At 36.0% G+C, this 24712-nt stretch overlaps 1 protein-coding gene across 1 annotated transcript in view; it reads right to left on the bottom strand.

The window, feature by feature from the left end:
- LOC116889050 (cilia- and flagella-associated protein 47-like) overlaps nucleotides 1-24712 on the bottom strand; it is a 63031-nt gene that overhangs the window by 7346 nt on the left and 30973 nt on the right. The window lies entirely within an intron of this gene.

Genomic DNA, 24712 nt, shown 5'->3' with positions numbered 1-24712 from the left:
AATGGCAATATAGTTTATGTATTTAATATATTTAGTGAAAGATCCTGAACAAAAAGCTTTTAATGACCTAGTAGCTTTAGATTTTAAAGACTTTTGGAATGTATACCAATAATTACTAAACAGATACATGCCCTGCCACTTATATAAAAAGATCAATCTTAAACTTGACTGCATAGTAGAAAGATTTGAACACTTTCAAAGGTTGAGAGTGATAAAATCATACCACAAAATAATGAAATCAGAATCCACAGAGGAATAATCCAACAGTTTGTAGTTTTTAAATTTCCATTCTTGTATATATATCTGGTAGAGAGCCACTGATTTGAGAGGACATTTGGAAAAAATTATGATATTTGCAGATTGAAGCGTGTGCAATAGGTCTGAATTTGCTCAGACTGACCCTTTGATGTAGTATTTGATTAATCTATGATTGCATGTGTGGATTATTTCTTATAAGACTCTGGATTTTGTGACATAAAAACTTATGGGGAAATATATTACTTTTCTATTGCTAAAATAAACACGACAAAAAGCAACTTAAGGAAGAAAGTGTTTGCTTTAGCTTACTTAGTGTTCAAAGAGTAAGAGGCCAAATCGGTGGAGAAGCCACAGTGTGTTAGCTGGCACAGGAAGATGACTGGTCTCATTTACAACCACACACTAATTAAAGATGCATAAATTCTAATATGATATTCAGTCATTTAGTTCACAGCCTTTTGATTTACAATTCTCCTGTATCCCTTTTTATTTGCCATGGAAATGGTTTCCACACTAGAAGGTTTATACACCTGGCATTTAGAGTATATCAATAATTTATTATATATATAACAACATTGCAATCAACAAAGATTAACAAATATTCTTGGTTATAGTAAAGAATTTTCTCCCTCACATCCTCTGTAACATATGTGTGACTAACTAAATGGCTTAGGCTAGGAGTTTATCAGGATAAGTATACTTGTCAATATTTAATTTTTTCATGAGAAACAGGAACTATAACATATGAATTGACTTGCCTGAAATCACATTTTGAATTAATGGCACTTCAGGTACAATAATAATGATGATGAAGATTATTGTTTCTATTATTATTAACATAATATAATAACTATAACTTTAATGGCTGTTTGTGGCTTAAAGCAATACAACTTAAATGGAAATGAAAGGAGCCTCTCATTTGGCTCAATGTGAATGATTCATAAAACTGACTGTGCATTAGAATAAACCAAACAGCTTTTACAAAACACAGTTTTTCTCAATACATGTGATGGCCAGTATGCAGATTAACAGGATCTAGAGTATACTCCAAAACTCTGTATTTTTCTTTGTTTTATTAATCATTTTATTCATTTACATTTCAAATGATATCCACCTTCCCCATCTACCCATTCAAAACTCCCCCATCCCATGCCCCTCTCCTCCTCCCCTTTGCTTCTATGAGGGTATTCCTCCACTCATTCACCCACTCTCTCCTCATCCCTGAGACTTCCCCTGCACTGGGACATAAAGTCTCATTCCCCTCCCATTGATGTCAGATAAGACCATCCTCTGCTACATGTGTATTTGGAGTCCTGGCTCCATCCATGTATGCTTTTTGGTTGGTGGTTTAGTCCCTGGGAGCTCTGGGTGGTCCAGTTAGTTGAGATTGTCAAGCCTCTATATTTTAAAAATAATATACATAACTTTATGTTGATAAAATTAAGAAAGTATGTAAAGTACACGTCTAATCTTTCCCAAATGTTACCTCTCATCTACTGCTACCCTGCCCTTAAGAGAAAAAGAGAATGAGGCTTCCATAGAGAAAAGTAAATTTTCTTGTGATTGTCAACTAGAAATAGGTTCTGTGTTAGGGATGAGGCCATGAGGCTACTTGTCTTTTCAGTTCTAGCACCTCATGTGTCACAGACCTGTGTAGGTCATGAGCGTGCTGACTCATTCTCTATTAGTTCCCATATACCTTGATCCTGTTAATTTGGAGGTTATTATTTTCCTGGTGTCCTTCATATTCTCTGTCTCTTGCACTTTTTCTGAGTTCTCTTCCTTAGATTTCCCTGTTTCCTGATGGAAGGCTTTGAAAGGAAACATTCTGTTTAGGGCTGAATGTTTCAATATCTCAAGTCTCTGCAAGAAAGCTTGTCTAATGATGGCCAAGCAAGGCACAGATTTATGAATATAACAGAATGTCCCTAGGAGTCATTTTATTACTCATGTTTCTTTTTAGAACATTAATGTTTGGTTTTTCTCTAGGTCTCTGGGACATCTACTCTCAGGTTCTTGATCATGTATACAGTTCTGGGTACACTTTCCATCTTGTAGAGTGGTCCTAAAGTCAAACAAAATTTTGTTTGTTTACTATGGCAAGCTCTGTCACCAAAACTTTTCAGTTTTATGAGGCCCCATTTACTAATTGTTCATCTTAGTGTCTACACTATTGGTGTTCTTTTTCAGGAAGGTATTCCCTGTGGCAATGTGTCCCTGGTATTTCCCAATTTCTTTTCTGTCAGGTTTAGTTTATCTGGTTTATGTGTGGTCTTTGTCCCACTGAAACTTGAGTTTTGTGTAGGGTGATAGAATATGAATCTATTTGAATTCTTTGACATACTGAAACCCAGTTAGACTAGTACCATTTGTAGAAGATGCTCTCTCTTTTCCATTGTAGAATTCTAGCCTCTTTATTAAAAATCAGGTATTCATAGATGTGTAGGTTTATTTCAGGGTATTTTATTTGATTCCATTTATCAACCTGTCTGTGCCTATACCAATACAATGCAGTTTTTCTTACTATTGCTTTGTAGTATAGCTCCAGGTCAGAGAAGGTGAAATCTTTTATTGTTGAAGGTTATTTTTGTTATCCTAGGGCTTTGTTGTGTTTGTGGTTTTTCCATATGAAGTTGAGAATTTCTCTGTCAAAATCTGTAAAAAAAATTGTCTTGGAATGTTGATGGGGATTGCTTTGAATCCATAGATTGCTTTTAGTCAGATGGCTGTTTCCTTATGATAATACTCTATGTACTTGCTGATTTTGTGTGTCAACTTGACACAAGCTGGAGTTATCAAAGAGAAAGGATTCTCCCTTGAGAAAATGTCTCTATGAGATCCAGTTGTAACGCATTTTCTCAATTAGTGATCAAGGGAGGAGGGCCCCTTATGGATAGTACTATTCCTGGGCTGATAGTCTTGGGTTCTATAAGAAATCAAGCTGAGCAAACCAGGGGAAGTAAGCCATAAGTACCATCTCTCCATGGCCTCTGCATCAGCTCCTGCTTCCTGCTTTGTGTGAGTTCCAGTCCTGACTTCCTTTGGTGATGAGCAGCAATGTGGAAGTATAAGCTGAATAAACCCTTTCCTTCCAAACTTGCTTCGTGGTTATGATGTTTGTGCAAGAATAGAAACCCTGATTAAGACACTACCTATCCATAAGCATGGGAGATCTTTCCATCTTTTGATATCTTCCTCCTGAAGTTCTTTTCATTTATATCTTTCCCTCTTTTGGTTAGAATTACACCAAGATATTTTATATTATTTGTGGCTAGTGTAAAAGGTGTTATTTTGCCTATGTATTTGCCATATTCTTGCTGTGTCTCTCCGGAGAGATGTACATTCGGATCCTGTCAGCCTGCACTTCTTTGCTTCCCAGCAGCAAACCACTGAACTGAGAACAGGACCCCTGTTGAAGGAATCAGAGAAAGGACTGAAAGGGCTGAAGGGGCTTGAGACCCCATTTGAACAACAATGCTAACCAACCAGAGCTTCCAGGAACTAAGCCACTACCCAAAGACTATACATGGACTGACCCTGGGCTCTGACCTCATAGGTAGCAATGAATATCCTAGTAAGATCACCAGTGGAAGGGGAAGCCCTTGGTCCTGCTAAGACTGAACCCCCAGTGAACTTGATTGTTGGGGGGAGGGTGGTAATTGGGGGAGGATGGGGAGGGGAACACCCATATAGAAGGGGAGGGGGATATTGGCCTGGAAACAGGGAAAGGGAATAACATTTGAAATGTAAATAAGAAATACCCAATTTAATAAAGATGGAAAAAAATTCTGTAAAAAAAAAGGTGTTGTTTCCTAATTTTTTTTCTCAGCCCATTTATCATTCTATAAGGAGAGATACTGATTTCTTGGCCTTTAATTTGATTATATTGATTCAACTGTCTGGTTTTTTTGTTTGTTTGTTTGTTTGTTTTTGTCAATTCCAATTGGTTTTTATTACCATAATGTTGTAGTTTAGGTTGAAATCTGGAATGATGATTCTGCTGGATATTCTTTGATTATATAGAAATGCTTTATCAATCCTTGGTGTTTTGTATTTTGCCCCCTTCCCTTTGGGTGGTTGGTTTTCCTTATGAAGTTGAGTATGATTCTTTCAAAGTCTGTAAAGCATTGTGTTGAAAGTTTAATGTTGATTGCATTTTATCTATAGATTGTTTTTGTTAAGATGGCCATGTTTAGTGTATAAATTCTACTGATGCATGACTATGGGAGATCATTTAATCAGTTTCTTTCTTCAAAGGCTTAAGATTCTTGTCATATTGCTTTTTTACGTGTTTGATTAGAGTTACCCAGAGATATTTCATATTATTTGTGGCTATTGTGAAGTATGTTGTTTCCCTGTGTCTTAGTTAGGTTTTACTACTTAACAGATACCACGACCAAGGCAAGCCTTATAAAGAACACATTTAATTGGGCTAGTCTACAGATTCAGAGGTTCAGTCCAGTCTCATCAACTAAGCAACCTGGCACCTTTCAGGCAGGCATGATACAGGAGGAGCTGAGATTTCTATATCTTCATCTGAAGGCTGCTAAGAGAAACTACTTCCAGGCATCTACGAGTAGGGTCTTAAAGCCCACACCCACAGTGAAACTCTTACTCCAACCAGGTCACACCTACTCCAACAAGGCCACATCTCCCTGTGCCAAGCATATACAAGCTATCACACCCTGATTTCTTATTGCATCTGTTTGTATTTTGTATATAAGACAGCTACTGCTTTCTTTTTTAATTTAATTTTGTCTCTAGCCATATTGCTAAAGGTGTCATTCAGAAATTCAAGTTCCCTGGTAGAAATTTTTGGGGTTACTTATGTATACTATCATATCATGTGCAAATAGCTATATTTTGATATTTTCCTTTCCAAGTTGTATTCCTTTCATGTCTTTTAGTTGTCTTATTGCTCTAGCTAAAATTTTAAGTACAATATTGACTAGATATGGAAACAGCAGGCAACCTTGATTTTAGTGGAATTCTTTGTTGGTGACTATTTACTTACTGTTACTTCCCTTTAATGTGTTTAGGTATGTACCTCTTCTCTATGATCTCTCTAAGACTGTAACCATGAAGAAGTGTTGGAATTTTTTAAGGCTTTCTTGGCATCTAATGAAATGATCAAGTTTTTTTTTCTTTCATTTTGTTTATATGGTGTATTACATTGATAGATTTGTTTGTAGGATGAACCATCCCTGCATCTGTGGGATGATGTTTACTTAATCATGGTAGATGATCTTTGTGATGTGTTCTTGGATTCAGTGCGCAAGTATTTTTTTGAGTATTTTGCATAAGAGAAATTGATCTGAGATTCTATTTCTTTTTTGATCCTTTGTATTGTTTGGCTGTCAAGGTGACTGTGGCCTCATAAAATGAATTTAGTAATGTTCATTTTGCTTTGACTTTGTGCAATAATTTGAGGAGTATTAGCATTAGCTCTTCTTTGAAAGTGTACTAAGGTGTTTCTCACCATTTATACTTGACTTAATAGAAATGTTAAACAAGGCTTACAGTTGAAATAAATGAGCACAAAGAAACTGTATAAAACTACAAATGCTCTGGTAACAGTTAATATGTAGACAAATGTGTGATTTCAACACTATAGTAATGATGCATAATTACTTTCCTATAGAATATAAAATTTAAAATTAAAAGCAAATCTTATAACTATGCTAAAGGTTATAGATTTTATAGAAATAACAAGTATGACATTAATAAAAACATAAGGCTTAATACATGTATGTAAAGAATTAGCATTTCTGTTTGTTGGTAAATTTGAGGTAGTATAACAAACTGAAAAATCAAACAAAATGACTGAAAATAAATAATATATAAAAGAAAATAGCAAGAGAGGAAATAAGGGTCAATATAGCCATCAAATATACAGAAAAAGTTTAATAAAATGTGAATTGTCCTTTACCATTAGTTATTATTTTAAATGTAAATGAATTACATTTCCAAACTAAAAATTATGTAACATGAGGAAAAAATCAATAAAAGAAATTCACTTTAGAATTAGAGAAACAGAAAGTAAAAGAATAAAAATGTAAATTTCACAAATTAGTAAAAACAGACAAACAAAAACCTATGGTAACCATACTCATATCAAAACAAATAAAAATTTTCACGTTTTATTTTTGTCTCAAGTTTTTATATATTTCAATTTTGCTTTCCTTACTTTAAGATACTTCTTAGTTTACAGTTGGGTTTATAGAGCCCATTTTGTAGTCAGAACAGCCACTTAGAATTGAGTAACCTAAAGTGGTCTTGTGCCTGTAGAAGCCTGGTCCTAAATTTCAGCAGTGGTTAATTATGCATTGCTTTTCATTTAGGTATGGGGCCTTGTGAGATTTACCCATCTGATTTGGTATGGTAACTGGTAGTTTCACTGTGAAGATATTGTTTAGCAAAACCTACTCCCAATATATACACATTTTTGAGATGTCATGGGTGTAACTTCCCTGAATTATATAGAAGACATAATTTCAAAATAAATGTCCTGGTCCTCTAATTTTTACAACCATTCTGCATTCTTTTCTGTGATGTTCTCTGAGCCTTAGATATGAGACTTGTGCTGTAGATGTATTAGCTGGGGTTGAGCTTCCTATGGTCATTTGTGCTTCACCTTTTGACCAGTTGTGAATGTCTGTAATTACTTCCATTTCCCAAGAAACAAGACTTCTTTGATGAAGAATGAGAGCTATACTTATCTGTACCCATTAAGAAAACAGATATTTTTTAAATTTTTCATCATTCCCAAGTCAATTAACAGGTTCAATATTATTCTAGTGTCCAAAACATTCTTCATAGAAATAGAAAAAAATAGTAAAGTCCATATGGAACTACAAAAGATCTCAGAGCTAAGTTAATTCTGAGTGGTATGGGAGAACAATGCTGGAGGGACTCCAATACTAGATTTCAAGCTTTATTGAAGAATAGTAGAAAATATATTATGACACCAGCATGAAATATTCATATTACATATCAATATAACAAATAGAATGTTCAGTTGTGATACATGTAATTACCATCATATCACATTTGACGAATATTTTTAAAATATATTTTCAACATATGGTGCCGGTGAAGCTTGATGTCCACATGCAGAAGAATAAAATTACCCACACAAAATTCAGTTCCAAGTATATAAAAGACATCAGTATGGAACCCAAACTTCTTGAAGAAAACATAGGCAGTACCCTGATATGGGTATAGAAAAGCACTTTTGAATAGGACTCCATTTTCCTAAGAACTGAGGCCAACAATTGATAAATTGTTCTTCATAAAACTTAAAATCTTTACATCAAGGAAAACAAGCCACAGAAGGAAAACAAAATCCACAGGGAAGAAGAGAATCTTTGCCAGCTATAAATCTGAGAGAGCATTAATATACACAATATATAAAGATCTCAAAAAACTAAGTCATGAAAACAATCAATCTAATTGAAATGTAGGCTATGTATCTAAACAGTTTTTAAAAGAAGAAATAAAAATTGCCAATAAATATGTCAAGAAGTGTTTACCATTCTTATCAACTAAGAATATACAAATTAAAACAAATTTGGGATTTCATATTTCCCCAGGAAGAATGTCAAAATTTAAGAAAACAACTAACAAAAAAAAAATGCTAAAGTGAGCATGGGGAATAAGGAATGCTCATTCACTATTGCTAAGATGTTAAATTTGTTCAGTTATTTTGAAAATTGTTATGGAGAATTATGAAAAAGTTAAAGTAGATTTACCACATTACTCAGGTATATCAGTCCCTTGTATATGCCAAAAAGTATGATATCCTACTGCACAAATATTTATAATCATGGCTATTCTGTTTATAATAGGTAGGAAATGTATCTTATTGTGACTAGTATCTTCTTTTAAGGATAGACACATTTCCCAAGATGCTTATATGTTGAGTTGAAACTAGAGAGGTGAATTTTGGAAATTTTTATACATCTACATCTAAATATATCTCTATATATGCATGTGACAATAGGGTTCATATAATATATACAGTGGATTCTTCAAACATTCACAAAATTGTATTGCTTATATTAAAATACATAGCAAACATAAATATAAATAAGCTCATAGTAAATTTATACCACTGCAAATTCATGTTTGCCACTCTTAGGAAGAATTTATTTATTTAAATATCTCTAAAACATGATGCTCGGCCATGTAAAGATGCTTGATAGAAATGATTCTTCCTTGAAGATATAGCAATGAATATGTGACATGCATGTTGACATGAGGATTTACCTGCCTTAAATTCCGCATTGCTCTATTAAATAGTGAAGGGCTTTGTTTGGGTGTTGGTGAGATGGCTCAGTAATATGAACACATGGTAGTCTTGTAGAGGACCTGTGGTTGTTTTCCAGAACACATAGCTCACAACCATTCATAATTCCAATTTTAGGAACTCCTACCTTCTTTTGTGACTCACAAGGTTATCAGATGTGCAAATGCTTAACACAAACACATACACACACACACACACACACACACACACACATGGAGAAAAACTTACACATATTACATAAATGCATAATTGTTTTAAAGAAATGAAGTAGGGCAGAAATTTGTGCCTTGGTAGATGAATTATCAAAATCCTCTTCATAAAACAGCAGGAGTTCTGTTTGTTTGTTTTATTTTGTTTTGTATTTTGGAGTTTTTGTTTGTTTGATATTGACTTAGCACTTATGTAAATGCTTAGTGACAAATAACATCTCTGTTCTTTTCTTTTTTCCTCCTTGTCATGAAAGCTATAGAATATCTGAAATCAATAAAGATTTTATACTTATTAGAACAGTGTCCCACAGCCCTTAGATATGTGGAAGCACAGTAACATATACCCTAAATGACCCCACAAACATGCTTTTGGAATTCTATTGTGGAAGTCCCAGCTAACTAGCCAGTGCAGAGCCAGATATTGGTCTTTATGGCATTCGTTATTCTAAGCTGTTACATCTGACCTCAGGCTGTATCTATAAGTACTTTCTGAACAATCTTTTATTCTAAGGATAAAAATGAAGGGAGGCACATTGTTTCTACCTTTAGCAAACTGACTTGCTTGCAGTCATGGAAATGGCACCACTCTATCTCTTTAAGAGTTTATGTCTTGTCTTATGTCCTATATTGAAAGATGAGATATGATGTATTGTGATTTTCCTCTGAAAAATAAGTACATTATCTCCTGGCATAAGTGAGTAAAGAATGTCAAAATTCTTTCCACTGCTATTTCCCCAATTTAAACATGGCCAAGTCTCTAGGTTAAAAATGTTGAACTCTATCTTGTAAAATGAGTTGATGAACATGGTTCACTATAATATTTCAGTCTTGGCATTGTGGAAATCTTTCCAGACCTAGCATTGTTCTACTCCAGTGTCTTCTCTCAGAGTTGCAGCTGGTTTTGTTGCCAGTTCTCATCTGTATCCACTGAGCAACAGAAAAATTTTGCTTTGTATCTTAGACAAGAATCTCTTATTCTGAATGTCTTGTAAGAAGACGCAGCAAGGAACTGAATCAGGTACATGGTGCACTAAGGCAGAGGATGTCATTTTTTCCCTACAAAGGAAACTACAAATTTAGAATTTTTGAGAATGTCATAGGTTTCAAGCTCAAAAATTATTTAAAATCATCAACAATAAAAACTATGATATTTTCTTGACTTGAATTCTTATCACAGTTTCCTTATGTTAGAGGGGCCTTTTATAAACAGACACAACTCAAATTCCGATATGAATATCTTTACCTGTAACCACATCTTCCATGTACAGTGTTTTCACTCTGACAGAGTTCAAAATGTATGAAATTTTAATTTTTATTGGAATTATATATATATATGTATATATATATGCACAGGAAGATATAAATAGTGATATATCACATGAATCCTGTTCTATTCTCTAATAGAAAATCAACAGATAAATGGTTAGATAAAACATGGCACAAAATTCACAATAAATATCATTTAGCTATAAAGGTGAATGGATTCATGGTCTTTTAGGAATATGGATGGAACTGGAGGACATCATGCCAGTAAACAATAAACTATATATTGAAAAAAAAAGTATCACATGTTTTCACACATACTGCAACATTCATTTCCACATAAAATAACTAAAATGTCTAATTTTTATTATGGAATAAAGAAATATACCAAGGTATTAAAAATCATTGACTAAAACATAATAGCACTGAGATTTTATAATTAAAGCAGTGAGCCTATGTGTTGGTGATATCAACAGAATAGATATTATTTTAAAGTAAGTTTTGAATTTAAGGTTTGAGAGATGGGACAACTCATTTGCTTTCAAAAATGGTTCTAAAATGAAGTTATCTGAACAGGTACTTAAAAGATGCAACTTTGAAAATTATTTTGTTTCAATTTCTTTCTTTTTTCATTGATTTTCTTTTTGCTTCTTTTTTTTCTTTTCTAGACAGATTCTAGTTTTAGAGGTTAAGAGGTTAGGCTATAAACACAGCACAATTTGTGGCAGACATCAGTAAATATAGAAAGAGGAAAAATAAGTTTTAAAAATGATACATTGGTGGCTACTATACTTTTAAGAGGATGTGAGTTCTGCTCAAACCAAAATAGGGGAACATCAAAACTGACCTACTTCCCCTGGAGAGTTGCTACAAGACATTACATTTTATTTTATGTTAGATCTTTACAGCTGAAACGTTTGTGGAATATTGGTAATTGTCCATGAGGCTGGTTAGTAAATAACTTATCCTGAATCCTAGTATGCCTTCAGTTTCTAAGAAATAGGAGTTTAAAAAAAAAAACAGATATCTAAGAAATAGATCTTATATATGCATGTGATATTTTTTCTCATCATTATCAGTGGCCTAAGAAAGATGAAACTTTAAAAGTTGTAAAAAGTCATTTTAAGATTCACAAAGGTAAACTTGATTAGTTTTAGCATAAACTTTTAAGTACTTCTCAATATATGCTTCGCAACCTTTTTGACATTCATTTGCTCATTTATATCTGGGATATCTGCCAATCATCTAGTGAAATCAGACATGTTTATGGCTGTCTTTCAGAACTTCAAAACACTTTCAACTTGATACTTGAGAAACTTGATGTTATCTCTCTTTCTGGAGGTTACTGTAACTCAGAGAGTTATCAATGTCAAGCAATTGTAATCCTTTTTGTCACTAAAATGTTAAAAAAATCAATATTTTACAGTATTTTTTAATTATAGCATTTTAATTGCCATGAGTTTGTCAAAAAAAACCACAAAAAAAAAAACAAAAACAAAAACAAAAAAACCCCTCAGTTCTTCTAATTTAGAATTGCATTTACCTTATTCTGCTATCCAATGGACATTATTTCTGCCAATAAAAAAACAAAAGATTCTCAAAAGTGAATCTTGATTTTTAAAATGTTCATTGTTTGGAAAGTTTCCCACTGGCAATGAGTTACAAAACTTTACTGTTTTCAGCAATATGATGTATTCACTTTTAAAACTTCAATTAGCATCAATAGCAGAATATTTATTCTTGAATATTTTAATTGAAAGGTGAATTACTGGATGACTTTAGATGTATTACATACGAATTATATGGATTCTAATAGAAAAATAAAAACAAAGATCTTCCGTAATTCCAAGCTTTGAGTACTTGTTTGGAACAAGAAGTAAGTATGATAGTGAAGGAAATATTGTAAATTCATATGCCCTCGCTGTCAGAAACACAAATTAGCATTGGCCTTTAGAACAGATAGTATATCCTAGCAATCAAATATTTCAATTATTATTTTGATAACATTAGTTATCTTTGTAGATAATGTGGAAAACCCAGAAAGTAGTATAGAAGGAAATCAGAGAACCTATAGATTCATACTCTGAAAATCACTTTAGTATTTTTGAGTTATTCTTTTGTATCATTTTCTTGCAATGTATAGAGACCCTATTTTAAGTCCCTTAAAATTTTATAAAACCTATTTTATGCTGCAGATTTCCAAGTAGCTGGACTTACAGAAATGTATTACCCTGTATGGCTGAAAAAAAAGTGTCCATATAATGTAAATATGGAATACATAGGCAATAACATCCCTTATTTGACAGTAAAGCTACAAATAAGCCCTTACATTTAAAATCTTAAAGTATTATGATATAGTACATATCTTGGAATAGAACTATATCTTTCAAAGAAAAGATACACTTTATTAGTATATTTTTCTATTTCTGGAAATGATTGTCAAATATTATTCGCATGACACAAAAAACAATTCAAGATTTTTCATAGATTTGTAGAGAAAAGCTAGAAGAATAGAATATAAAGGTTCTTTTACCTTTACAATTGTTTGTTAGAGAAAATTAAATCTACAGCTAGTTAAGGCCATTTTTTTCAATTATGAGGAAACCTACCCGAATGATGTTAAACAAAAGTAGCAGTAAAAAAACAGCAGATAGAGTATAGAGAGCCCTTCAACAAACATATCATTCTCAGCTGCCTAAGCTTGCACCCTGAGTAGAACAATTTTCCTTCAATTTTGTGGATTTCTACAGTATCCTTTTGAGTTTAGTAGCAGCTACATTTCTATTTTATTTTAAATCATTTTGCCTCAAACATAAATCACTTATAATTAATTTTGGGAACTGATTTTCTTTTAGTGCTCCTTTCTAGGAGTACAACTTATGACTCAAATAATAATAATGTTTCAAGATCCTTGGTCTGCATTACAAAGATACATTCCAGAAATTGACATCAATATTCACTCCATTAGTAACGAATGTTTGCCACAGATGTGGTACTGAAAAATCTCCACATGATGATGCATCTCTGGTTTTGAGACTATTTATAATTCTGTCTTCATTTTATTTTCTTACTATTAATGGAACAAATGCTCAGTGCACCAGAAATTGTCCATGAATTAGAAAGCAATGATAAAAAATGGATCTATCTTAAAAGCTTAAACCTGATTGAAAGAAAAAAGATGTCCTATCTAAATATGATGTGATCTGTGATGAAGGACCTATCCTAGAAGGATGTAATAGGAAGTAGTCATCCAGAATCAAGACAAAAGACTCAATTGACCTTGAATGTAATCTCAATGAATGCAGAAACTGGAAAGTAAATGAGAACTATAGGAATAAAAACAATTAGAGTCATGAAAAGTCCTAAACCATAATAGATAAATAATTCACCATATAAGAACTAATGCCAGGAAATGAGACTTTGAAATCTGATAGTGAGGGCAAAGAAAGTTATACCTTAAATTCGTCCCTTATGATATAACTATATCAAGAAGAGAAGAGTTTAAAGTAAGCAAGATTAGGAAATCTCAACATCATACTTTAATTTTAGGAATGTAAACTATGAAAAATGTACAGCACTAAGACAAACAATAGCACATATTAGAAAACTGATCAGTAAACAATTGGAACTGCTTAGGGCAAACATCGGAAACATCTAGAGAGGGAGAGGGAAAGAGAGAGGGGAAAAGAGAGGGAAAAGGACAGGGACAGGGACAGGGAAAGGGAAGGGGAAAGAGAGAGATCATGTGTATGCATACCTGTGTGCAAGTAGAGGTCCTCTATAGGTATTATTCTTTAGGCATCTTCTACTTTCTTTTTAGAGACAGACCCAATGATTACCAGTTAGGCTAGACTGGCTGGCCAGGCCAAGGAACTCCAGGTAGATGCCTCTCCCAAACTTCAAATACTATCACACACCACACCACACCACACCACACCACACCCCCCACACACACACAAACACACACACATTTTTTTATTTTTTTATTCTTGACATTTTGTGTGGGTTCTGAGGAACTCAGGTACTCATGTTCATGTGACACTTTACCAAATAAACTTTCTTTCCAACTCTCTCAATTTTATACATTTTGTTTTTAAATGAAATATGGTATTTCTCTCTTCTCTTTATTTCTTTCAAACCTTCCTATGTCTCCCTCTTTAAAATTCATGACCACCTTAAAAAATTATTGCTACACACATTTTCAAGTATGCATGTATGTATGTATGTATATATGTATGTATGCATGTATGTATTATGCAAGTATGTACTTTTAATAAATTTATATTAAGGACTTATGCTGGCTTTAGAATATAATATTTCGCTTTGGTGTTCCATTTTCTCTCCAGCTCTTCATATAGATAATTTTAATTCCTTCTGGATTATGAGGTTTCTCCTAAGAAATCCACTAGTAGGCTTATGGTGACTGCTTCACATATGATGGGGGAATTTCTGATGCTGATGATGCTCCCTATTTTATCCCCACCCCTATTAACCTTTAGGTTGTTTACTTTAGGAGACTAAATTTTAGAGATTCAGACTATATCTTAGAGAATCTGACCTAAATTTGAACTCAAGTAAACTTACAGGCCAGTACCAAGCTCCAGTTTCCAGGTTACCCATAACGAAACCTGAATCTAGCTCCACTTTCCAGCCTATCCCTAACAAGACATGTATCTCCAGTGTTTGGCACCAGTTTTCAGGTTATTCTCTAACAAATCTGCACCCCCAGGTTACAAGCCATCCCCGGCCTAATAAAAGCAGAAGTTAAGTTTATGGTTTGGCTCCTAGCACCAGCCAATTACACTAAAGACCACAGAAGCACCACAAGTAGATGCTTGCCAGGCTAGAAACAACACTCACTTGCCATGTTTTTCTATAAAACCTTGTCCAGATGAGTGTTTATGGCTGTCCACAGGAACGGTCCTGCAGGTCTACAGTAAGTTAAGTCCCAAGCTTGAGTGTGTAAATAAAAACCCTGGCATGATTCCATTAGATTCAGGTTTTTAGTCATCTTTTGGGGTTCACGAACATTTTGGCAAACAACTTCAGGCTGACTTGGGTTTGCTATAAGTCTTGATTTTTATGAATTTGAATTTTTGGTTCTCTTTCAAGAGGTATGAGGTTTTTATCAATCATTTATTTAATAAGCTTTCTGCCTCTTTGTTTAACCTTTCTAACACTCTCAAAGTACCAATACTGGAAAGTGTGACAATATTCTGAATGTCTGTTAAATTCTCCTCAATCATTTATATTGTTTATATTGTTTTACCGCTCTAACTGGATGACTTTAAATAATGTATCTTTTAAGTTCACTGGTTCATTATTTGTGTGTGTGTGTGTGTGTGTGTGTGTGTTGTTTTGTTTATTGTTTTTTTTCCATCTTTATTAACTTGGGTATTTCTTATTTACATTTCAATTGTTATTCCTTTCCCAGTTTCCAGGCCAAAATGTCCCTAAGGACTCCTGCTCCGCTTCTATATGGGTGTACCCCTCCCCATCCTCCCCCGATTATCGCCCTTCACTGGGGGTTCAGTCTTGGCAGGACCAAGGGCTTCTCCTTTTACTGGTGCTCTTACTAGGCTATTCATTGCTACCTATGCAGTTGGAGCCCAGGGTCAGTCCATGTATAGTCTTTGGGTAGTGGCTTAGTCCCTGGAAGCTCTGGTTGCTTGGCATTGTTGTACATATGGGGTCTCGAGCCCCTTCAAGCTCTTCCAGTTCTTTCTCTGATTCCTTCAACGGGGGTCCTATTCTCAGTTCAGTGGTTTGCTGTTCCAGCATTCGCCTATGTATTTGCTGTATTCTGGCTGTGTCTCTCCAGGAGATCTACATCCTGCTCCTGTCTGCCTGCACTTCTTTGCTTCATCCATCTTGTCTAATTGGATGGCTGTATATGCATGGGCCACATGTGGGGCAGGCTCTGAATGGGTGTTCCTTCTGTGTCTGTTTTAATCTTTGCCTCTCTATTCCCTGCCAAGGGTATTCTTGTTCGCCTTTTAAAGAAGGAGTGAAACATTTGGATTTTGGTCATCCTTCTTGAGTTTCATGTGTTCTATGCATCTAGGGTAATTCAAGCATTTGGACCTAATATCCACTTATCAATGAGTGCATACCATGTGTTTTTTTCTGTGATTGGTTTTACCTCACTCAGGATGATATTTTCCAGTTCATCCATTTGCTATGAATTTCATAAAGTCATTGTTTTTGATAACTGAGTAATATTCCATTGTGTAGATGTACCCACATTTTCTGTATCCATTCCTCTGTTGAAGGGCATCTGGGTTTCTTTCAGCTTCTGGCTGTTATAAATAAGGCTGCTTATGAACATAGTGGAACATGTGTTTTTGTTATATGTTGGGGCATCTTTTGGGTATATGCCCAAGAGAGGTATAGCTGGTCCTCAGGCAGTTCAATGTCCAATTTTCTGAGGAACCTCCAGACTGATTTCCAGAATGGTTTTCCAGTCTGCAATCCCACCAACAATGGAGAGTGTTCCTCTTTCTCCACATCCTTGCCAGCATTTGCTGTCACCTGAGTTTTTGATCTTAGCCATTCTCACTGGTGTGAGGTGAAATCTCAGGGTTGTTTTGATTTGCATTTCCCTGATGACTAAAGATGTTGAACTTTTCTTTAGGTGTTTCTCAGCCATTCGGCATTCCTCAGCTGTGAATTCTTTGTTTAGCTCTGAACCCCATTTTTTAATAGGGTTATTTGTCTCCCTGCGGTCTAATTTTTTGAGTTCTTTGTATATTTTGGATATAAGGCCTCTATCTGTTGTAGGATTAGTAAAGATCTTTCCCAATCTATTTGGTTGTTGTTTTGTCCCTAACCACAGTGTCCTTTGCCTTACAGAAGCTTTGCAGTTTTATGAGATCCCATTTGCCAATTCTTGATCTTAAAGCATAAGCCATTTATTTTTTTTTCCAAAATTTTTTTCCAGTGCCCATGTGTTTGAGATGCTTCCCTAGTTTTTCTTCTATTAGTTTGAGTGTATCTGGTTTTGATGTGGACGTCCTTGATGACTTGGACTTAAGCTTTGTACAGGGTGATAAGCATGGATGATCTGCATTCTTCTACATGTTGACCTCAGTTGAACCAGCACCATTTGCTGAAAATGCTATCTTTTTCCATTGGATGGTTTGGCTCCTTTGTCAAAATCAAGTGACCATAGGTGTGTGGGTTCATTTCTGGGTCTTCAATTCTATTCCATTGGTCTATCTGTCTGTCTCTGTACCAATACCATACAGTTTTATCACTATTGCTCTGTAATACTGTTTGAGTTCAGGGATAGTGATTCCCCTTGGAAGTCCTTTTTATTGTTGAGGATAGTTTTAGCTATCCTGGGTTTTGTTATTCAGATGAATTTGCAAATTATTTCTGTCTAACTCTTTGAAGAATTGGATTGGTATTTTTGATGGGGATTGCATTGAATCTGTAGATCGCTTTTTGGTAAAATGGCCATTTTTACTATATTAATCCTGCCAATCCATGAGCATGGGAGATCTTTCCATCTTCTGAGGTCTTCTTCAATTTCTTTCTTCAGTGTCTTGAAGTTCTTGTCATACAAATCTTTACTTGCTTGGTTAAAGTCACACGAGGTATTTTATATTATTTGGGTCTATTATGAAGGTGTCGTTTCCTAATTTCTTTCTCGGCTTGTTTCTCTTTTGTGTAGAGGAAGGCTACTGATTTATTTGAGTTAATTTTATACCCAGCCACTTTGCTGAAGTTGTTTATCAGCTTTAGTAGTTCTCTGGTGGAACTTTTGGGATCACTTAAATATACTATCATATCATCTGCAAATAGTGATATTTTGACTTCTTCTTTTCAATCTGTATCCTTGACCTCCCTTTTGTTGTCTGATTGCTCTGGCTAGAACTTTGAGAACTATATTGAATAAGTAGGGGAGAGTGGGCAGCCTTGTCTAGTCCCTGATTTTAGTGGGATTGCTTCAAGTTTCTCTCCATTTAGTTTAATGTTAGCAACTGGTTTTGCTGTATATGGCTTTTACTATGTTTAGGTATGGGCCTTGAATTCCTATTCTTTTCCAGGACTTTTTATCATGAAGGGTGTTGAATTTTGTCAAATGCTTTCTCAGCATCTAATGAAATGATCATGTGGTTTTGTTCTTTCAGTTTGTTTATATAATGGATCCGTTGATGGTTTTTTCGTATATTAAACCATCCCTGCATGCCTGGGATGAAGCCTACTTGATCATGGTGGATGATTGTTTTGATGTGCTCTTGGATTCAGGTTTGCCAGAATTTTATTGAGTATTTTTTTGCGTCGATATTCATAAGGAAATTGGTCTGAAGTTCTCTTTCTTTGTTGGGTCTTTTGTGTGGTTTAGGTATAAAGTAATTGTGGCTTCATAGAAGGAATTGGTAGTGCTCCATCTGTTTCAATTTTGTGGAATAGTTTGGATAATATGGTATGAGGTCTTCTATGAAGGTCTGATAGAATTCTGCACTAAACCCATCTGGACCTGGGCTCTTTTTGGTTGGGAGACATTTAATGACTGCTTCTATTTCTTTAGGAGTTATGGGGTTGTTTAAATGGTTTTCTGTTCCTGATTTAACTTTAGTACCTGGTATCTGTCTAGGAAATTGTCCATTTCCTGCAGATTTTCAAGTTTTGTTGAATATAGGCTTTTATAGTAAGATCTGATGATTTTTTGAATTTCCTCTGAATCTGTAGTTATGTCTCCCTTTTCATTTCTGATTTTGTTAATTTGGACACACTCTCTGTGTCCTCTCGTTAGTCTGGCTAAGGGTTTATCTATCTTGTTGATTTTCTCAAAGAACCAACTTTTGGTTCTGTTGATTCTTCTATGGTCCTTTTTTTGTTTCTACTTGGTTGATTTCAGCTCTGAGTTTGATTATTTCCTGCCTTCTACTCCTCCTGGGTGTATTTGCTTCTTTTTGTTCTAGAGCTTTTAGGTGTGCTGTCAAGCTGCTGACATATGCTCTTTCCTGTTTTCTTTCTGCAGGCACTCAGCGCTATGAGTTTTCCTCTTAGCCCAGCTTTCATTGTGTCCCATAAGCTTGCGTATGTTGTACCTTCATTTTCATTAAATTCTAAGAAGTCTTTAATTTCTTTCTTTATTTCTTCCTTGACCAGGTTATCATTGAGTAGAGCATTGTTCAATTTCCATGTATATGTGGGCATTCTTTTCTTATTGTTATTGAAGACCAGCTTTAACCCATCGTGGTTTGATAGGACACATGGCATTATTTCTATCTTTCTGTATCTGTTGAGGCCTGTTTTATGACCAATTATATGGTCAAATTTGGAGAAACAACCATGAGGTGGTGAGAACAAGGTATATCCTTTTGTTTCAGGATCAGAATATTCTATCAATATCTGTTAAGTCCATTTGGTTCATGACTTCTCTTAGTCTGTTTATGTCTCTGTTTAATTTCTGTTTCCCTGATCTGTCCATTGATGAGAGTGGGGTGTTGAAATCTCCTACTATTATTGTGTGAGGTACAATGTGTGTTTTGAGCTTTAGTAAGGTTTCTTTTACGTATGTAAGTGCCCTTGTAATTGGTGCATAGATATTTAGGATTGAGAGTTCATCTTGGTGGATTTTTCCTTTGATGAATATGAAGTGTCCTTCCTTATCTTTTTTGATGAATTTTGGTTGAAAATTGATTTTTATTGATATTAGAATGGCTTCTCCAGCTTGCTTCTTCAGACCATTTGCTTGGAAAGTTGTTTTCCAACCTTTCACTCTGAGGTAGTGTCTGTCTTTGTCTCTGAGGTGTGTTTCCTGTAGGCAGCAGAATGCAGGGTCCTCATTCATATCAGTTTGTTAATCTATGTCTTTTTTTGGGGAGTTGAGACCATTGATGTTAAGAGATATTAAGAATAGTGATTGTGCTTCTGTTATATTCATATTTGGATGTGAGGTTATGTTTGTGCTTTTCTTCTCTTTGTTTTTGTTGCAAAGGCGATTAGTTTCTTGCTTTTCTATGGTGTAGCTTGCCTCCTTATGTTGGGCTTTACATCATTTATTATCATTTGTGGGCTGGATTCTTAAAAGATATTGTGTAAATTTGGTTTTGTCATGGATTATCTCTGTTTCTCCATCTAAGTTAATTGAGAGTTTTGCTGGATACAGTAACCTGGGCTGGCATTTGTGTTCTCTTAGGGTCTGTATGACATCTGTCCAGGATCTTCTTGCTTTTATACTCTCCTGTGAGAAGTCTGGTGGAATTCTGATAGGTCTGCCTTTATATGTTACTTGACCTTTTTCCCTCACTTTTATTATTCTTTCTTTGTTTTGTTCATTTGGTGTTTTGACTATTATGTGGGAGGAGTTTCTTTTCTGCTCCAATGTATTTGGAGTTCTGTAGACTTCTTGTATGTTTATGGGCATCTCTTTTTAGTTTAGGAAGTTTTCTTCTATGATTTGTTGAAGATATTTACTGGTCCTTGAGCTGGGGTCTTCACTCTCTTCTATACCTATGTATCTAGGTTGGATCTTCTCACTGAGTCCTGGATTCCTGTATGTTTTTGGACCAGTAGCTTTTCCATTTTTTCCATTTTCTTTGACCATTGAGTTGATGATTTCTATGGAATCTTCTGCTCCTGTTCTCTCTTCTATCTCTTGTATTCTGTTGGTGATGCTTGTGTCTACAGCTCCTTGTCCTTCTTTTTGATTTTCTATATCCAGGTTTGTCTCCCCTTTTGCTTTCTTTATTGCTTCTATTTCCATTTTTAATTCCTTGACCTGTTTGATTGTGTTTCCCTGTAATTCTTTCAGGGATTTTTGTGATTCCTCTCTGTAGGCTTCTACTTGTTTATTTGTGTTTTCCCTGCATTTCTCTAAGGGAGTTCTTTATGTCTTTCTTGAAGTCCTCCATCATCATGATCAAATGTAATTTAAAATCTAGATCTTGCTTTTCTGGTGTGTTTGGATATTCAGTGTTTGCTTTGTTGGGAGAATTGGGCTTCAATGATGCCATATAGTCTTGGTTTCTGTTGCTTGGGTTCCTTTGCTTGCCTCTTGCCATCAGGTTGTCTCTGGTATTACCTTGTTCTGCTATTTCTGACAGTGTGTAGACTGTCTTATAGACCTGTGTGTCATGACTGCTGTAGACCTGTTTTCCTGTTCTCTTTCAGCCAGTTATGAGAACAGAGTGTTCTGCTTTCAGGAGTGTAGTCATTCCTGTCTACTGGTCTTCAGCTCTTCCTGTGCGCGTTCTGCTATTTCTGACAGTGTGTAGACTGTCTTATAGACCTGTGTGTCATGACTGCTGTAGACCTGTTTTCCTGTTCTCTTTCAGCCAGTTATGAGAACAGAGTGTTCTGCTTTCAGGAGTGTAGTCATTCCTGTCTACTGGTCTTCAGCTCTTCCTGTGCGCGTGTGTCCTTAGTCCACCAGGCAGGTCACTTGGAGCAGAAAAGTTGGTCTTACCTCTGGTCTCAGGCCTGGAGCTGTTTCTCAGAGCTGGTTTCAGCTCTCTCTGTGAGGGCAGCAAACAGAAGGGCCTGGCCCGACTGCAGTAGGGACCCGGTGTGCAGGGATCCATGAAGGGGAGGGGAGATAAGAAATAGAGAAAGAAATGTGGGCACAGAGTAGTCTCCTCTGGTTTCCCAGGCGTGTCTGCCCCTCTGAAGGTCTAGCTCTCCCTCCCACGGGTTTGGGTTCAGGTTGCTGTTTGACCGGGTCCCTTCAGATCTGGGCGGTGTCTGGACCACATCGTTGAGTGCCACTATCTTCCTGTTCCCAGAGACCCTATACGGTTTCCTTTTGGGCCAGGGATGTAGGCAAGGGTGCACAGTACTGGCGGTCTCTCCTGCCCCACAGTTTCATGAGTGCCCACCTGTCTGGGCGGTGAGCTCTCTTTCCTATGGGGTTTGGGAGCAGGGAGCTGTGAGCTGGGATCAGCAATGTTTGGGCCCCAGCTAGAAACTGTGGTTCATTATTCTTTAAGTTTCTTGACCACGTGTTTTAGAAGCCCTCTAGGGAAACTTTTCATTCCTGTCACTCAATGTTCAACTTCTTTATGTCTTTAATGGGAGTTTTAGTTTTTGATTTTTCTCAAGTTGTTCATTTATCAGTTTACTGACTCCATTTAATTCACTAAGCTGTGTTCTTCTGTGATTCACCAGCTCTCTTTGAGAGGCTTATTTGAATTCAGTTCCAGCATGATGTCTCAGGCCTTCAAATGAAAAACCATGAAGGTTGTGCTTTCATCAAAGGCTCCCACCCAAACAGTCAGGGAAGACTCTTCCTGTGAACCCAGCAGAGTGAGGCATTGAAACAGACTCTGAAATACTCCTGAGTGACTAACTATACAGAAATAGACTTTGCACATCCACCTCATTCTCATTCTTTATGTTTATTCTTCCCTTATTTAATAACTACACTTATAATGCTGTTCTAATTCCAAGCTACCACACCTTCTCCCAGCTTCTCTCTCCAGTCTGAATCTTCAATTGCCTGGGGGCTAGGAGGCTCACTCTATTGAATGTTGGGACTGATGTGGTAGTTATGTGATTTCATTTAAGACTTTATTATATTCACTCTACCTTAAATAATGTTACTTTATCTCCTTGCTTCTTAAATTTTTTCAAAGTATATTTACTGTTGCTCAACTTTTAATTTCTATATTATTCTGAGTTAAGTAACAGTCATGGTTGCTTTGAACTTTTATATATATGCATTTTTTTTTTTTTTTCTTTTTTTTTTGGAGCTAGGGAATCAACCAGGCCTTGTTGCTTGCTAGGCAAGTGCCTACCACTGAGCTAAACAACCCCATATATGCACATTTTAACTGGATAATTTTTATTTGCATTTAAATGTTATCCCCTTTATCAGATTCAGTCCATAAACCTCTTATCTCACCCCCTTCTCCCTTCTATAAAAGTGTTCCCCCACACATCTACCCACCCCTTCCTGACTCTCTGACCTGAAAATCACCTACACAGGGGGGTCCAGCCTTGGCAGGACCAAGGACTTCTCCTCCCATTGGTTCCCAACAAGTCCATCCTTGGGTACCTATGCAATTGGAGCCATAGTTCTGGCCATATGTACTCTTTTGGGTGTGGTTTAATCCTAGGAGTTCTGTTTGATTGGAACTATTGTTCTTATGGAGTTGCAAACCCCTTCAGATCCTTCAGTCCTTTCTCTAATTCCTTTAGTGAGGACCCCTTTCTCAGTGTAATGGCTGGCTGCCAACTTCTGACTCTGTATATGTCAGCCTCTGGGAGAGCATCTCAGGAGACATTTATGTCAGGCTGTCAACAAGGGTGCAGACGGTACCTGGAAAAGAATGAGGGACAGGGAGATCAAGAAAGACGCCGCAAGACAAGAGCCTGATCAAGGCGACAATTTTATTTTTTTCCCAAGGCCGAATTTATACCATAACAGGGATAACAGAGGGAGGGGGTAAGTGGGAAACATTTACACAGGCCAAGGACACAGCCCTCTTGTAGTCAGGCAATCAGCTAACCTTAACAGGATGTTAGAAAGGTCACAAGTTTGTCATATCTATTAGTCAGCAGGATGTTGGTTTTTCAGAAAGTTACAAGTCATCACATTGGGAATCTTGACCTCAGATGTATTTCTCAGCAATGTCACAACTTTGTCATATCATTATTCATCCTGACCACCAGATTTGTATTAGTCTTCTACAGCTGGCTGGGGATTTTCCATGAACCCAGTCATACTTAACTCTAACTATACTATTAACATCAATAATGGAGGGTTTTAAGGGTATCACTCCCAACATCAGGCCTCTGTAAGCATGCACTCCATGGCATCAGCAATATTGTCTGGGTTTGGGGGCTGTATGTATATGGACTAAATCCCCAGGTGGAACAGGCTCTGAATGGCCATTCCTTCAGTCTCTGCTGCACACTTTGATTCCTATTTCCTCCTATGAATATTTTTGTTCCACCTTTACGAGAAGGACTAAACTATATGCACTTTGATTGTCCTTCTTCTTGAGCTAAATGTGGCCTATGGATTGTATCATCAGTAATTCAAGTTTTTGGGTTAATATCCACTTATCAGTGAATGGTAATGTGTGTTTTTTGTGATTGAGTTATGTCACTCAGGAGGATATTTTCTACTTCCATCTAATTGCCTATGAATTTCATGAAGTCATTGTTTTTGATGGCTGAGTAAGCACCCGATTGTGTAAATATACCACATATTCTGAAACCATTCCTGTGTTGAAGGGCATCTTGGTTCTTTCCAGCTTCTGACTATTATAAATAAGGCTGCTATGAACATAGTGGTGCATGTGTTTTGTTGTATGTTGGATCATCATTTGGATATGTGCCCAAGAGAGGTATAGCTGGGTTCTCAGGTAGTGCAATGTCCAGTTTTCTGAGGACCATCCAGACTGATTTCCAGAGGAGTTATACTAGGTTGCAACCCCATAAAAAATGGAGGAGTGTTCCTCTTTCTCCACATCCTCATCAGCATCTGTTGTCACTTGAGTGCTTGACATTTTGACTTGTGTGGGGTGGAATCTCAGGACTTCTTTGAGTTGCATTTCCCTCATGACTAAGGATGTTGAACATTTCTTTATGTACTTCTCAGCCATTTGATATTTGTCAGCAGAGATTTTTTGTTAACCTGTACCCCATTCTTATTTTTAAGACCAGAAAATTTTTTTTTGAATTGGTATTTCTTTTCTTTTTTTTTTTTTTTTTT

The sequence above is a fragment of the Rattus rattus genome, chromosome X, assembly GCF_011064425.1.
Source record: "Rattus rattus isolate New Zealand chromosome X, Rrattus_CSIRO_v1, whole genome shotgun sequence".
NCBI classification, from domain to species: Eukaryota; Metazoa; Chordata; class Mammalia; order Rodentia; family Muridae; genus Rattus; species Rattus rattus.
This window is presented reverse-complemented; position numbering and strand designations above follow the sequence as displayed.